Here is a 12910-nt window from a genome sequence, read left to right on the forward strand (position 1 = left end):
TTGCAGTACTACTAAGACCTCTCTTTTAATTAATTCTACAGGAGACCTTTTCACACAATTTAACAGGACAATGACTCATAAACAGGAAGGACAGCCTGAATCGCAGCCTCTGGTTTAACTTACCTAGTCCATTCCATCAAGCCAGTTTAGCCTAACTTATTTTTATCTTTCTTCTTTCAAATTTACAGCAACAGCCAAAAGAGTCACGAGGGAGCACGCCATGAACAATGCTTCCTAACTTCTCACCAGTTCCAGAGGAAGCAGTGACATTTTGATAGTCCCCAGTAAAGTCCAAGAACAAAGAGTCCCACGGTTGCTCCATTATCCAAACAGCCCATCCTGCAAGTCTGAATTCTCAAAGCAACAAAATTAATAGGCAATATGCCATCTCTGTTACCTGCATTAACTAGCTGAGTTGAATACTGGCTCACAGCAGAACAAAGTTAAATTAAAAAAAAAAAAACAACAACAACAACAAAACAACTTAGAATGAAAGTAGCTAATATCAGAGAACAAAAGATCATCAAAGAGAAAAGGAACAGGAGAGGTGAAGACACCCATGGATTGGGGGTGGGGGCAGCGGATCTTACAAGAGAACAAGAGCATTTTAGCAAGCAAGGAAATAAAGACTCCTTACAGAAATGTCATTTCAAGTCTGGAAATATACATGGGAGAGTGGTATTTTCTTTGTAATTGCTTTAGTAATTTCTGATCTGTTTTTGAAACAAAATCCACATTCTCTTTACAAAGCAAGTAAGACTAAGAATTACTATCCTTCTGGAGTTAGTAATTTTCCAGCTTCCCAAGATTTTTGAATTTTAATGTGTTCCTGCACAATAACTAGTAACAATGGAGGTGACTAATAACAATTTCAGCATTATAATGAACAACTATTTATCAAGATCTTTTCAATTGATTAATTGGTTCTGTTATTTACAACAGGGTACATTGTCAATTTGGTACCTTACATGTAAATGCCTGAGCTCCTCAGAGACGTCTAAGAACAACTGCCTGAATGCCAGGTAAACCAGACTTAATTGCTCTGGAAGAGCTCAAGAAACACCTATCTAAGAAGCTAGAAAATACATTACTGGGAAGACTTTTCATTTACAGAGTGGGGAGGCTGAGACTTCCTTCACAGTATGCATACACTCCTACTCTTTCTTCCACACCCGCTATCTGCTGTTTCATATCGCCTCAATCCACTCATTGTGGCACAAAACCCAGGCTTGATTTTTGTAAAATGAACTGAAATAGGAATTTTAAATTGTGAAACATCATGACCAGAGATGATTGCTTCACTGGATTCAGGAGCAGACTGTTCAAGATTTCATTACAACACTCACTTGTAAACGCAGGGGGAAATTTTCTACTGAGCCTCCCAGAGAACAGCTTACACTCCGAAAGACAAGATTTAATTATCATTAGGCCTGTGTAACTGCCAGAATTATTAATGGTCATAAAATAATGTTTATGCAGCATGTCACAATTTCAGAACACCATGTAAGCTAATCAAAGTACATTTCTACTATTTTTTTTCAGATTTAGCAGCCAATAATTTCAAGGCCTCCCCTTTGGTTCTTGCATCTTGGCACACAATTTAAAAAAAGTAGAGGGCACAAAACACTTTAGTCTTGTCATAAGGTGAGTACCATATTCATCAGATACAAACACTGGATAAGGAAGTCTTAACACTTCCATTTGTTTGTACAGTTCCTAACATCAAATAGTGCCTGAAGGACTTCCATTCTAAATTGATAACAGAGCGGGGGGTGGGGAGAACAAGCTGAAGGATTATGACTTACAAGAAAAGTAAGTCAACAGTAAGGAGTTTCATTTCACCCACTTTTGAAGGGCATTTATATTACACAGTCACTGTAGTAAAACATGGAAGAGTTACTCATTCAAGTACAACTGCTACATCGAGTTGAGTACAACGTCAAGAGTGCTAAGTCAGTATGTATAATGTTTACTCCAAAAACAAAGCAAGGAGAAAGTTAAATGATAATGAACACTGGGAGTGTTTCACAGAAGCTGGTTTATTAATAAATAGGTAATTAAAACCATCCTTCTCGGCGTGGGTTCAATTCATTCACTTGGTACTACCTTCACTGAACCTCATTCCTTCTGCCCAAAAGATAGCTCTTAAATTTGAGTTGGAGACCAACACTGCCTAACACAATTTATCAAAAATAATTAGCTTGCAGGTCCCCGAAGACCTTCAATGCATAATAAAGAGATAAAAAATTACTGCTACTCTAGTAGAAGTCTCCTTTCAAAGCAGTAGGGAAGTCAAAAGTTGTAACTGAAAAACCTTTCAACTTGCTCACCATATGAGGACAAAGTAATTGCTAGAAATTATTTCAGGAGGAAGTTCTGAGAAGACCTTTAGAACCAGGCTACAACCACTACTGCTTCATCAGCTGATCAACCACAATTTAATTATGAACAACATGTTTAAAAACAACCATACCTCAACCTTCAACGTTTATCCTGACAGGGTTTGATGAACACGGAAGCATCCTGAAAAATGACGACATTTGGAATGTCCAGATTGTATGTTAAGATTAACAGCCTGCTTTTAAATAGTAGTTAATTAGTTCGTTGTAAAAACACCTATTAAATTGGCGTAGTAGAGGGATGAGACAAACCAGACTTTCCTTGTTAAAATAAAAAACAAACCCAAAAGAAATCAGGAACCACCTGCAAGATCTAGATTCTCCCAGACTAGCACGTTTCAGTTACTTCAGCTAACCCACACGCTTTGTTTCTTCAGTTGTCTTGTAGCTGAAGCACAGTCCTACTACAGAAGTCTCAGATTAACATAAAATGCACCCCCTCAAACTCCAAGTATTTGTGCAATTGAGAAATAATGCTCAACATGAAGTATTTTAAAAAGTGGTTTTGCAAGAAATCAGTAGTGAGACGGATCTACACAGCAAGAACATGTCCCTTATGGCTATTTTAGTGACTTCAAGGTTGGAATGAATAATTGTCAATAACCTTCCAGCTCTTCTAATGCTCAACTCACCTTACAACAGTATTACTTGTCTGACACACTCTCTTCTGTGTTCTTTGTCTCAAATTACATAGCAACCTGTACCACAATCTATGTGAAGCAAATGAAAGATCTGTTCCTTCCTTCAGCCACACTTGCATTGCTTTTCAGTTTAACTGCACATACTCCACTTCTTATGTTGTAAAACTGGAAAAAATTGAATTCTTTTGTCTATCAAAACAACCCTCTTCCCTTGCCCTCCTCTCTCTTCCTCCCAACCATCTTTCATATGAAGATTTTTCTCCATGTTCCTAATAATTCCTCATTTTTAACAGTGTGCCAAACATTGTACAAAATACTCTAGGTAAAGGCACACAATAACACGAAAAAGAGATTTGCTAAATGTGGCCCTTATGTTTCCCAAGATACTGTTTTCTTCCCTCCACCCCCCCCCCTTTTTTTTTTTTTTTATTAAAAAAACCCAAAGCATCCTGAGCAGAAGCTTTCACGCAAGAGTCCGCAAAGGATGTCCAGGTCCTTTTTCCTGCATGAATCAGTGTTAAAGTCTTCAGATTTTTCCAAATGTCAACAGCAGATACTCAGGAGATGCTGCTAATTAGATGACATAACATTTTTTATCTGCATAATGCAACAGTGTCTCACTCACACCAAGTTCAAACTTGAGCCAGAGCCAAAAGCCACCTTCTCAAAGGTAACAGAAATACCTGCTTGTGGTTATTCTGCCAGTCTTACTGCAATCTATTAAAAGTCTGCCTGCGTAACATTTCTGCAATATGTTGCTGATGTACACAATAAGCCATCTCTGCCTGCCAAAAGTCATCCTACACCACACATAGCCTGCCTTCTCACTCTATTAGAAGGAAATCTCAAAGCGGGGGGATGAGGGGACACAGGGCGACACCCATCGCACTTCTATGAAACACACTCCATTACAAATTCCAACACAGAGCAGTGCACAACTGGCACCACTTCCGGGAACATAAATCTGCAATAAATAATTTAGAAATCTTGATATTTCTATAACAAAAATCCCTTCCTTCTCCAGTTCGTAGAACACAACACAACATGTTGCTACCATGCAGTAACAGGAAAGCTATTTCCTTACTCTAACCAGAAAGTCTCTTTATATCAGAAAAATCTATTTACAATAAGCTGATAGGACTTCTGCACCTTCTTGCTCATTACGCATTTCCACAAATAAAAAAAATCATTAGAAAACAGTTAGCCCTTTGAAATCTAATACCATTTCAACTTCTACGGTACTGCTAACCAAGAAAATGAAACTGATGCAAAAGATAACAGTTAAGAGACATACTTCTTGAGAAAAACAAGTGGTCAAACTAAGAGATGGGAACTGCACGTAATTCACCATGCACTGTGGAATATCTCTGCACAGAAAGGAAAGTAACACTATGTAAGTAAATATTTGTGGTTTTCTTTCTCAATTATGATCCATCCATAGACCTCACACTGCATTACTGTAACATAGCCTACACAGAATCTTGAAGGTTACACTGAAATTTCAGCTGGTGCAGGATGTTCATATAATGATCTTTCACAACAAAAGTGTATCTTTATTCCTGTACGACAATGGTTTCATATTCATTACCAAGTGCAGTCCAAGGCATTAACTTCAAGCTACAAATTCTCCTGTGGCTTCTCTCTCATGTACTTTGAGACAAGTTTTTTTTTTTTGGCCTAACAGCCAATATTACTTGGGATGCTCCAGCAAACAAACATCTGATTTACTGGGTGCGGGAATAAGAACCACAAAACCAGAGTTTCATCTGCAAAATGATTCCGTGAATCCACTGGGGAAAATAACTCTAAACAATAAGCAGGCTTTGCAAAAAATCAGCAGTTTTATAATGGGTCATCTGCTTAAAAGGTATCTTATAGCTGCTGCTGCTGTTTTGATGCTTGGAATGTTTGGGAACCCAAATGGAGGCGAGTTCTTCCCTTCTAGTTTGGCTTTACACTTCACAGTTTGAAAACTACGATTCCATAAGTTCTTTCAAATGGATGAAACATTTTTTTCCAGGTATCCAGCATGTAAACCATCTTATTTCTTCGGTGGAATTATAATAAGAAAAAAGTAATTATCCTTCATATTATTACATATTACAGAATGGGAAAGGTCAATTCCCTAAGTATCACAAAACTGCCTTTTACAGCACTGGTTAGTTATGAGATATAGACCCTAAATAAAATGGGATGTCAGTCTTTGCCATCATCATCAGATGTGACCACCATCAGCATTCGCCCAACACCTCTGAACCACGTATAAAGAAATTCAGTCAGTATTTTAATACACACGCTCACTGAATCTCAGCTTCTGCAATGCTTAATTCAACAAGATTGAAAATGGTTTCCACCCAGATTGCTGGTGAATCACTGGCAACATGGCAGAAGTTTCCAAAAGCAATCCTGTTAATGTCTGTTTATCTGTTTTAGCATGATGTCGTGGTTTAGGCCAACCAGGACACATGACCACTTTTATGTAATAATACACATGTCCTAATATACCCAGAAATGAAACCCTGACATATTAATGTACAATTTCTGGATTCAAACATTCATCTTTTTACTGGAACATCAGTCTTTAAAATCATTATCAGCACAGAATAGTCTCATCATTAAGTTTCTAAAATATTTTGCTTTAAACTAAGCTAGTTTGGATACAAAGCTGACAAAAAAAAAAAACCACGCCAGAAAACATTCAAGTAACTTCCCACTCATCTCCATTAAGGTTACTGCTGCTCAGAAGTGATTGACGAGCACACCACTCAAGTCTCTGGTTGTCAAAACAGACTGCACTGATGGTACCTGCATTTCTAAATTTCCCTCAAAGCAGCCTGTCAAGCTGCCTGCTTTGACAGAACCTCTTCTGCGACAGGAAGGTAAAGCGATAAGCTATTACTGGGAAAAGAAAAGGTGCCTAACTGATAACGTCTGCTTCTATTTATGTTAGCGGAAACCATAATTTCATACCAACATCGTGCATTAATGGACTGAAGAAAGCCATGGTGCTACTGGTGAAGCTTAGAAACCATCAATAAGGTACACACTCCTCCTAGGAACACCAAGTTATTTATACAACTATGCAGTCTCTTACTATCTTCACTGATTTTAAACACAGAAATAGACATTTTCAGTTGATAAAAACTAACGCCCACCAAATCCTTTTAAGCCTGAAAGGGGTAAAAAAGGTAAAGTTTAGGAAAACATTCATTTCTGCCTCGTAGTACTGCTGTGTTACCTAACAACTCTATAGCTCTATGACATGAATCAAGTAAAAATACTGAATTTAACAACTGCGTTTCTCTTCCAAGCAGAGTGATTAGAAGATAAAATTGCTAAACCAGTTACAATGATTAAAGCAGCTCTGCAACAACCAACCTGACCACCCTTGGACCTTTTAATCGTTTTTGCAAGTTTTTTTTTTTAATTTTTAATTTATTTTTACTTCAGCCATTTTCAATATAGTAAAACTACACAGAAAACAGTAGGTGCCACCGGAGGAACAGAAGATTTTTCATTCACACTCGACTGAAATTAGAAAAACAAGAGAGCTGCTCTGAGGAAAAAGGCATACATGCATGTGTTGAGAAAATTAAATATTCCCAGTTCCTAGGAAAAAAAAAACTGCATCAGTTCCCTGTTTCAAAACGGCACAGGCCTCACAATGGCTTTTGAGGACAAAAACTGACACCAGGACCTTCCCAACCACGCCAAAATACAGGTATACCAACACCGCACTCCGGCCAGAAACCTCGCCCGTCTTTGCCCTGTTAATACAACAGCTAAAACAACAAACACCAGGGTGAAAAACTAGTGAAAGTAAGCGGAGTTACTGTTTTGTTTTACCACGATTTCTCCCCACGCAGAGGGAGGCCGGGGGCCACCTCGCTCTTCCCTCAGGCACCACAGACAAAAGAGCGACAACTCAGGGGGTGGGTGTGAGGGGGGTGTCCCCCCCATCCGACGGCGGGAAGAGGGGAGCCCTAGCCTTATTCCCCCGCATTGTTCGTTTCACTGTACCGAGCGCGACACGGGAATGCGTTTTTGTCTTCTTTCGAGGCACGCAGAGCCCCTGGAAAAACAACAGCAGACGCAGGCCACACACAAAAGCCGCCTGTCCCTTCCCTGCCATAGCCTGAGGCGATGCCGCGTCTTGCACCCTCCACCCCCCCGCCGGGCCGAACCCAGGCGCCGGGCTCTTCCTACCCTCCTCCGCACCGGGGACGGCGGCCTCCGCAGCCCCCTCTCTGCCCGGGGCGCTCGGAAATTGAGCCCGGCAGGAGCCAGAGGCCTAGCGAGGCAGGCAGCAGGCCCGACAGGCAGGCGCAGCGCCCGCCCCTCCGCCTCCCTTCCCCGGGGAGAGGAGCAGAGCCCTCCCGCCAGCGCTCCCCCAGGCCAGCCCCATTGTTCCCCGCACCCCCGGCTCTCCACTCCCCACAGCCCAGCTCGGCAGCGGGGGGCAGAGGAGACAGCGCACTCACCACACGGGCCGGGCTCCCCGCAGCGGCCGCCACCACCCCCCTCAGCTACGGCACACGAGGGCGGCCACAGCGCCCTGCTCCTCCAGCACCCGCAGACCCCGGGGCCCCCCCAGAGCCGTCGCCCGCTGCCACCCCTCCGCCGCCGCTGCAGCAGCGGCCATCTTGTGCGTCGGCTACCTCCCCGCGCCGCCTCGCCGCTGCCGCCCGCCCCTTCCTGCGCCCGGCCCCCGGGCAGGCGGGGCGGGACCGAAAGAAAGAGCCGAGTCACGGGCTGGAACGCCGGGAGTGCTCGATGGGGGTGCTATTAGTTCCTCTCAGGGATGGTGTGTGCTTCCCGCTGCCCTCCCCGCCTTTTGGGTGGGTTTTTTTGCTCTTCTACCTCATTTTCTCGTCGCCCGTGATCACAGCAGGCGTTGCGAGGCTACGGGGATGTTCCTAACGCGAGGTGTAGCCTGAGGAGCTCTCTGCCTGTTCAGGGCCTCCCAAAGCCCCCGGCCCGCCATTTTCTCTCCTTCAGCGCCCGCAGTGGGGGGGTGTGGTGTGTGGCGGTGTCCTCTATTCGGGGTACATCGTGGTTCACTTCTTCCTCACTGTGACTGCCTCGTGCCATCAAACCGTAAGGGCTTGGGGGTTGGTTTATTTTCTTACTGAGAGGGGAAAAAGTCTCCAGGTGGCTGTGCAGGGAAAAGACCCTGTTGTTTTGCCTACCAGGCCCACGGGAAGGTGCAGGGCTAGGCTTGCCGCGGGAGAAGGTACCCTGTAGGTTTCTTTGCTGTAGGACACATTTAATTCATCCTCAGCCTCAACCAGCACCACAGGTAAGATGTATTGGGGCCCTGCCAAGCCTTCCTGTATCACACAGTAGATGAACTACAGTTGGGCTACAGAAGAAATTTTAAAGTGAAGTTGTAAAATGCCTTATGAGTATTGGTGATGACTTGCTGCATTTAGTTGGCACATATTGATAGTTTTAAAGTGCTTTGAGAACTAACCATTTAACACCAGGATATTTCAAGGTAGCATTAAACTAATTCCAGTTTTATAAGAACATGAACTGTGGTATAAAATACTAGGAAATTTGTCCAAATTTATTTCCAAATTTAACAACAAAAGCAGGGTGCGGTGGTTCTGTCCTATTCCCCATGTATTTTGTCATGTCTGTGCCCAGCTGGAGGCTCTGCGGATCAATGGAGATGCGAAGCCATCGGGCAGGATGCTGCATATGGAATCCCTGCGCTTCTAGATACTTTATAACACTGTAAGGATGCATGCACTGTATTATCAGTTCAACATCTGAACTGTAGAGGACTACGTGACCTCGAGATGCCATTAAAACAGTGCAATGTCAGGTCAGAAGGAACCAGGCTCAGAACCAGGGGTTTGAGGCAGTGACCTGCAAAAGGAAGCTGGGTTGTGACATGCAGACCGAAACACGGAAACAAATAATAAAACTGAACTCCTGGACATGAGGGAAAGTCGACACAGGGGAAGTTTAATCTTCAGCTCCTATTTCTGAGTTTTTATTGATTGCAGACAGATTTTCATGTTAACTTTACAAGAAATGTGGTGATAGTAGCAAAATGTGTTATTTCTCTCAGTTTTACTAAGGAATTGTCTTTATTTAGTCTTCTCCACCAAAACAATTAAGCTTAATGCTTAACAAGGATTAGCGATTGAATAAAATAATATCAAGAACAGCTATTAAATGAATTTCTGAAAACAGGGTTTTCTTGCCATATTCACAGGCATTTGGGATCTTACGAACACAGAAGACTAAGATCTTTACAAGGACCACATTTAACTTACTATGAGTTACAAAAGAAGTGTAAATTGGGAAGTTTAATGTGGAATTGTGAATCTTAAGCATTATGGCTGTTTTAGTGTTATTTCAAGGAGATTAACAGGAAAGATTTATTAGTCTACAAACAGAAATATAAACTAGCCAATGTTTGTAAGCATCAGAATCCTTACACAATAAAATATCTGAATGAATGATTTAATCGAGAATATCATAGTTAGCCAGATTCAGAAGTCAGGGATGATCACAGATTAGTACAGTATTACATTTTTATCATTATATTGGCATTGTAATACTTCCTACAATGCCCCAATGAAACATTAATACCACTTGTTCTTAATGACTGTGTAAATTATGTAAGAGTCTTTGTCCTGAAGCACAATCTTTCATATAACCAGTAGGCAAATTGCAGCACAGTTTGTTTAAAAAAAAAAACAAAACAAAACACAACATGAATCATTATACTCCATGTAATTACTCCTCCCTTGGAAATGAACTACTAGGTAGTATCTCTGCATGTTATTCTAGATCAATTTGATTATCATCTTCACCTGTTATTCTGATTTAAACCTGTACATACCACAGAAAATTTTCAATCAGCAATTGCCATCTTTTGCAGATTCCTCTTCTAAATGTTATGCTATAAACGTGAACCTTACTGAAGTTATTAGTATCCTGTTTGGATGCAGAAGCCAGCACTAGGAACTAAAATGGTAGGTGTTCTCTGCAACCTTTGTTTAAAGTCACAGAAACTAGAAATGGTCAAGGCCTGAGGACGTCCTCTTACTTCCTGGTTTATAGCAGGTGACTGTACACAGTACATAATTCTGCTGGTTTGTTCAGTCTGGTTTTTAATACACCAATCTGGAGACTTCTACCACTTCCTATACTTGGTTCCTGTATATAGTTCCTATATTGCTGAAAAGTTTTCATTTTCAGGTAGCTTATGTTTTCCCTCAGGAATTCTGTTACCACTTAGCAAATAGTGTTACCAGTATTTACTTGGTAACAACAATTTTCAGTATTACAACATAGTTTACCACAGTACTGCATTGTTTAAATTTAAAGAAGTGGGATCTGAAATGACCTATGGTTCTTACTAAGTAACATTGCAAGGATGAGTACGTTAAATCTTAAACCCCGTTTTAGACCTCCATGAGAGTAACACTTTTCTAATGATTATTCTTTATTCTGGATTTTAAAAGTTCAGAAATTTGTAGATGAGTTTGTTCTCTCTTTGTGAACTGATCCCACTAGGTACCTAGATTATTTTTAATGTCTACTTTCTCCACTTATGCAGCATTTCTTCCTGCATGACATGCCACTTTATCATATGAAACACAAAGCAGTATTTGCTTTTAAGATTACTGTTTTCATATCTCATTTCAGCTTATTATTAAATCTGCTGTAATTTATCTCCAGTTATTCACATTGTTCTTTCTTTTATGTCCTTAAAACCCCAAGGGAATTAGTTTTGATTCTACAACGTATTGTCGCAATTTTCCAGTGCTGCTTTTTCTTTTTTTCCTTCCAAAAGGGGATAACACATAGGCATGGTTCTCGGATTTTACATTTGTGGTCACCCTAGTAATGTTCTTTAGATCATACATTAGAAATGAATCCCGTATTAGCCTGTATGACTGAGAGCAATAGGTAAAATACCAGTGTAACTGTCAAATCATATCATCTCATGATTCAATTTTTATATTACTCTTTCCATATAAACTGATACAAAACTGTGGTAACAGAATAGCTGTCTTCATAAAAAGAAATTATTTTTCTAATGTGTTGGCAATGTTTCGGTTTGCTGTTTTAGTTATCTGCATGACCTGTAAAGCTGATAATAATGGAAAATTTCTCATTTTGAAACCTGTGATATCAGAATGAAAGGCAAGAATTAAATATTTTTCCAGATGGCTGAAAGCATTTTAAAAAAGTCCTTGTTATTTCACACTCTTGCATATATTACATAAAATAAAAGATAACAAAAAAGAAAATCTTTAGCACTTTTTTGTGTGCTTGACTATCACGTTAGTGAAACCTAAATTTCCTGCATTTTCATAAGATTACACTGACTAGAAGATTGAAGCATATCCACCCAACATAATCATTGCAAAAAATCCCAATACTTGTTAAAGAGTATGCTGAATATCACCCAAGCCCATGTAATTCAGATGCAACTTTTAGAACTAGTTATATATGCTTGTTTTAAAATAATAATAACATGAAAGCAAAATAATAATAACATGAAAGCAAAATAAAGTGTTCCACTGTGGAAGGACATGCTCAGTATCTTGACCATAACCTGTAAGGTTTAGATTTCCTTTATACAACAGAAGCTTGAATTATGTAAAGGAATGTGAGGTGCATAAGTATAAAATTCCTTCATGAATGCTTCTTTCTCAACCACTCAGTTTGCATGAGCAAATAATGCTGTATAACCCACCAAACACTATCAGATTTGTTTAAAATTTTGTAAAACTTTTTGCAGTTATTCGATGCTATAAGTAATAGATTTGCAGAATATCAGTCAGTTTTTAACATTTGTGTTTTCAGGCTGCTAGGAGTGCAAAAAAATCTATATGAAGATACCCTGTGGCTTCAGCTGCTGTGAAAAAGGAGGAAATGATAAGGAAGGTAAAAACTTCCCTTTGGTTAGAAGTTTCACTCAGCTGTCCCATCTCGTTATCCTCTTTGTCCTACTGGCATTTAGGGATGTGATATGCTGACATAGTAGTATGTGCCACAGATTCTCATGGTACTCCTTACTGCCTTTCTGCTTGTATGTAATTCCTGGTTTGCTTCGATCACAGTGCTTCCAGCATCATTCAGCAACAACTCTCTCTAAGCGTGACAAAATTTTGAAGCATTATAAAGTACAAGGATTCGCAGCATAACAAGAATGCAGACCCACTTGGAGGCTGCGAGGGTATTAGAGATCTAGTATTCACCGGGCAGAGGAAGTCAAAGTCACTACCGCATACTTGTTGTTCTGGTGCCCTCTGCTGAAATAACCATCTGTTTAGCTTCTGAATCTGCCCCCTGGGTAGGGTCTAGAGCCTCTGCCAAGAGCCATGTGCTGCCACCTCTTTATCTTGCACCTTAGTTCCTTTTTTAATTTCCTTTTCTATTCTGTCTCAACAAAAAGGAGAAGTATGACCCTTTATTTCCTTTCCTTCCTTCAGTGGTACTTACGTTGAAATTTGTTCTTTTCTCTTCCTTTATAATATTATTGCATCACATTTTACAACAGCCTTTTATTGAGCTTAGCAAAGTAACATATGAGTTGAGACGATAAAGAATTAAGAAAATTACATTTCATAAGAATTCCAGCTCGGGTGAGTGTATAATACCGAGAGCCACCTAAATTAGCCAGGTAGTTTTTGTTCCTTTCTGGCAGATTTCCTCATGTAAACCTGGGGGAAGGTGAAAGACAGGTAGGGCAATACAGTCAGCATGGGTTTTCTATGGTAAGTCAGTACCCTTGTTTAGCTGCACATAAAACCACAACCTTATTCTCACTTTGCAGGGGAAGCTAAACTGTAGAGGTTAAGCAAATTTTCAGGTTCATATAGCAAGCAGCGGCAAGAT

The 12910-nt window shown here is 40.4% G+C and overlaps 2 protein-coding genes across 10 annotated transcripts in view; one reads left to right on the forward strand and one right to left on the reverse strand.

Moving 5' to 3' along the window:
• The window catches only part of RC3H1 (ring finger and CCCH-type domains 1), an 81235-nt gene extending 73529 nt beyond the window's left edge, over positions 1–7706 (reverse strand). For 4 of the 9 annotated variants that reach the window (XM_054211190.1, XM_054211189.1, XM_054211183.1 and 1 more), the window contains exon 1: positions 7522–7706. The gene's annotated coding sequence lies outside the window, so the exon portion shown is untranslated. The remainder of the gene's footprint in view (positions 1–7521) is intronic. The other 5 variants (XM_054211188.1, XM_054211185.1, XM_054211184.1 and 2 more) reach the window with 2 other exon arrangements.
• Positions 7707–7779: 73 nt separating this feature from the next.
• The window catches only part of RABGAP1L (RAB GTPase activating protein 1 like), a 261963-nt gene continuing 256832 nt past the window's right edge, over positions 7780–12910 (forward strand). Inside the window, exons 1-4 of the mRNA XM_054211199.1 lie at positions 7780–7878; positions 8233–8339; positions 9939–10032; positions 11876–11956. The gene's annotated coding sequence lies outside the window, so the exon portion shown is untranslated. The remainder of the gene's footprint in view (positions 7879–8232; positions 8340–9938; positions 10033–11875; positions 11957–12910) is intronic.

This window comes from Rissa tridactyla, chromosome 8 (assembly GCF_028500815.1).
Source record: "Rissa tridactyla isolate bRisTri1 chromosome 8, bRisTri1.patW.cur.20221130, whole genome shotgun sequence".
NCBI lineage: Eukaryota > Metazoa > Chordata > Aves > Charadriiformes > Laridae > Rissa > Rissa tridactyla.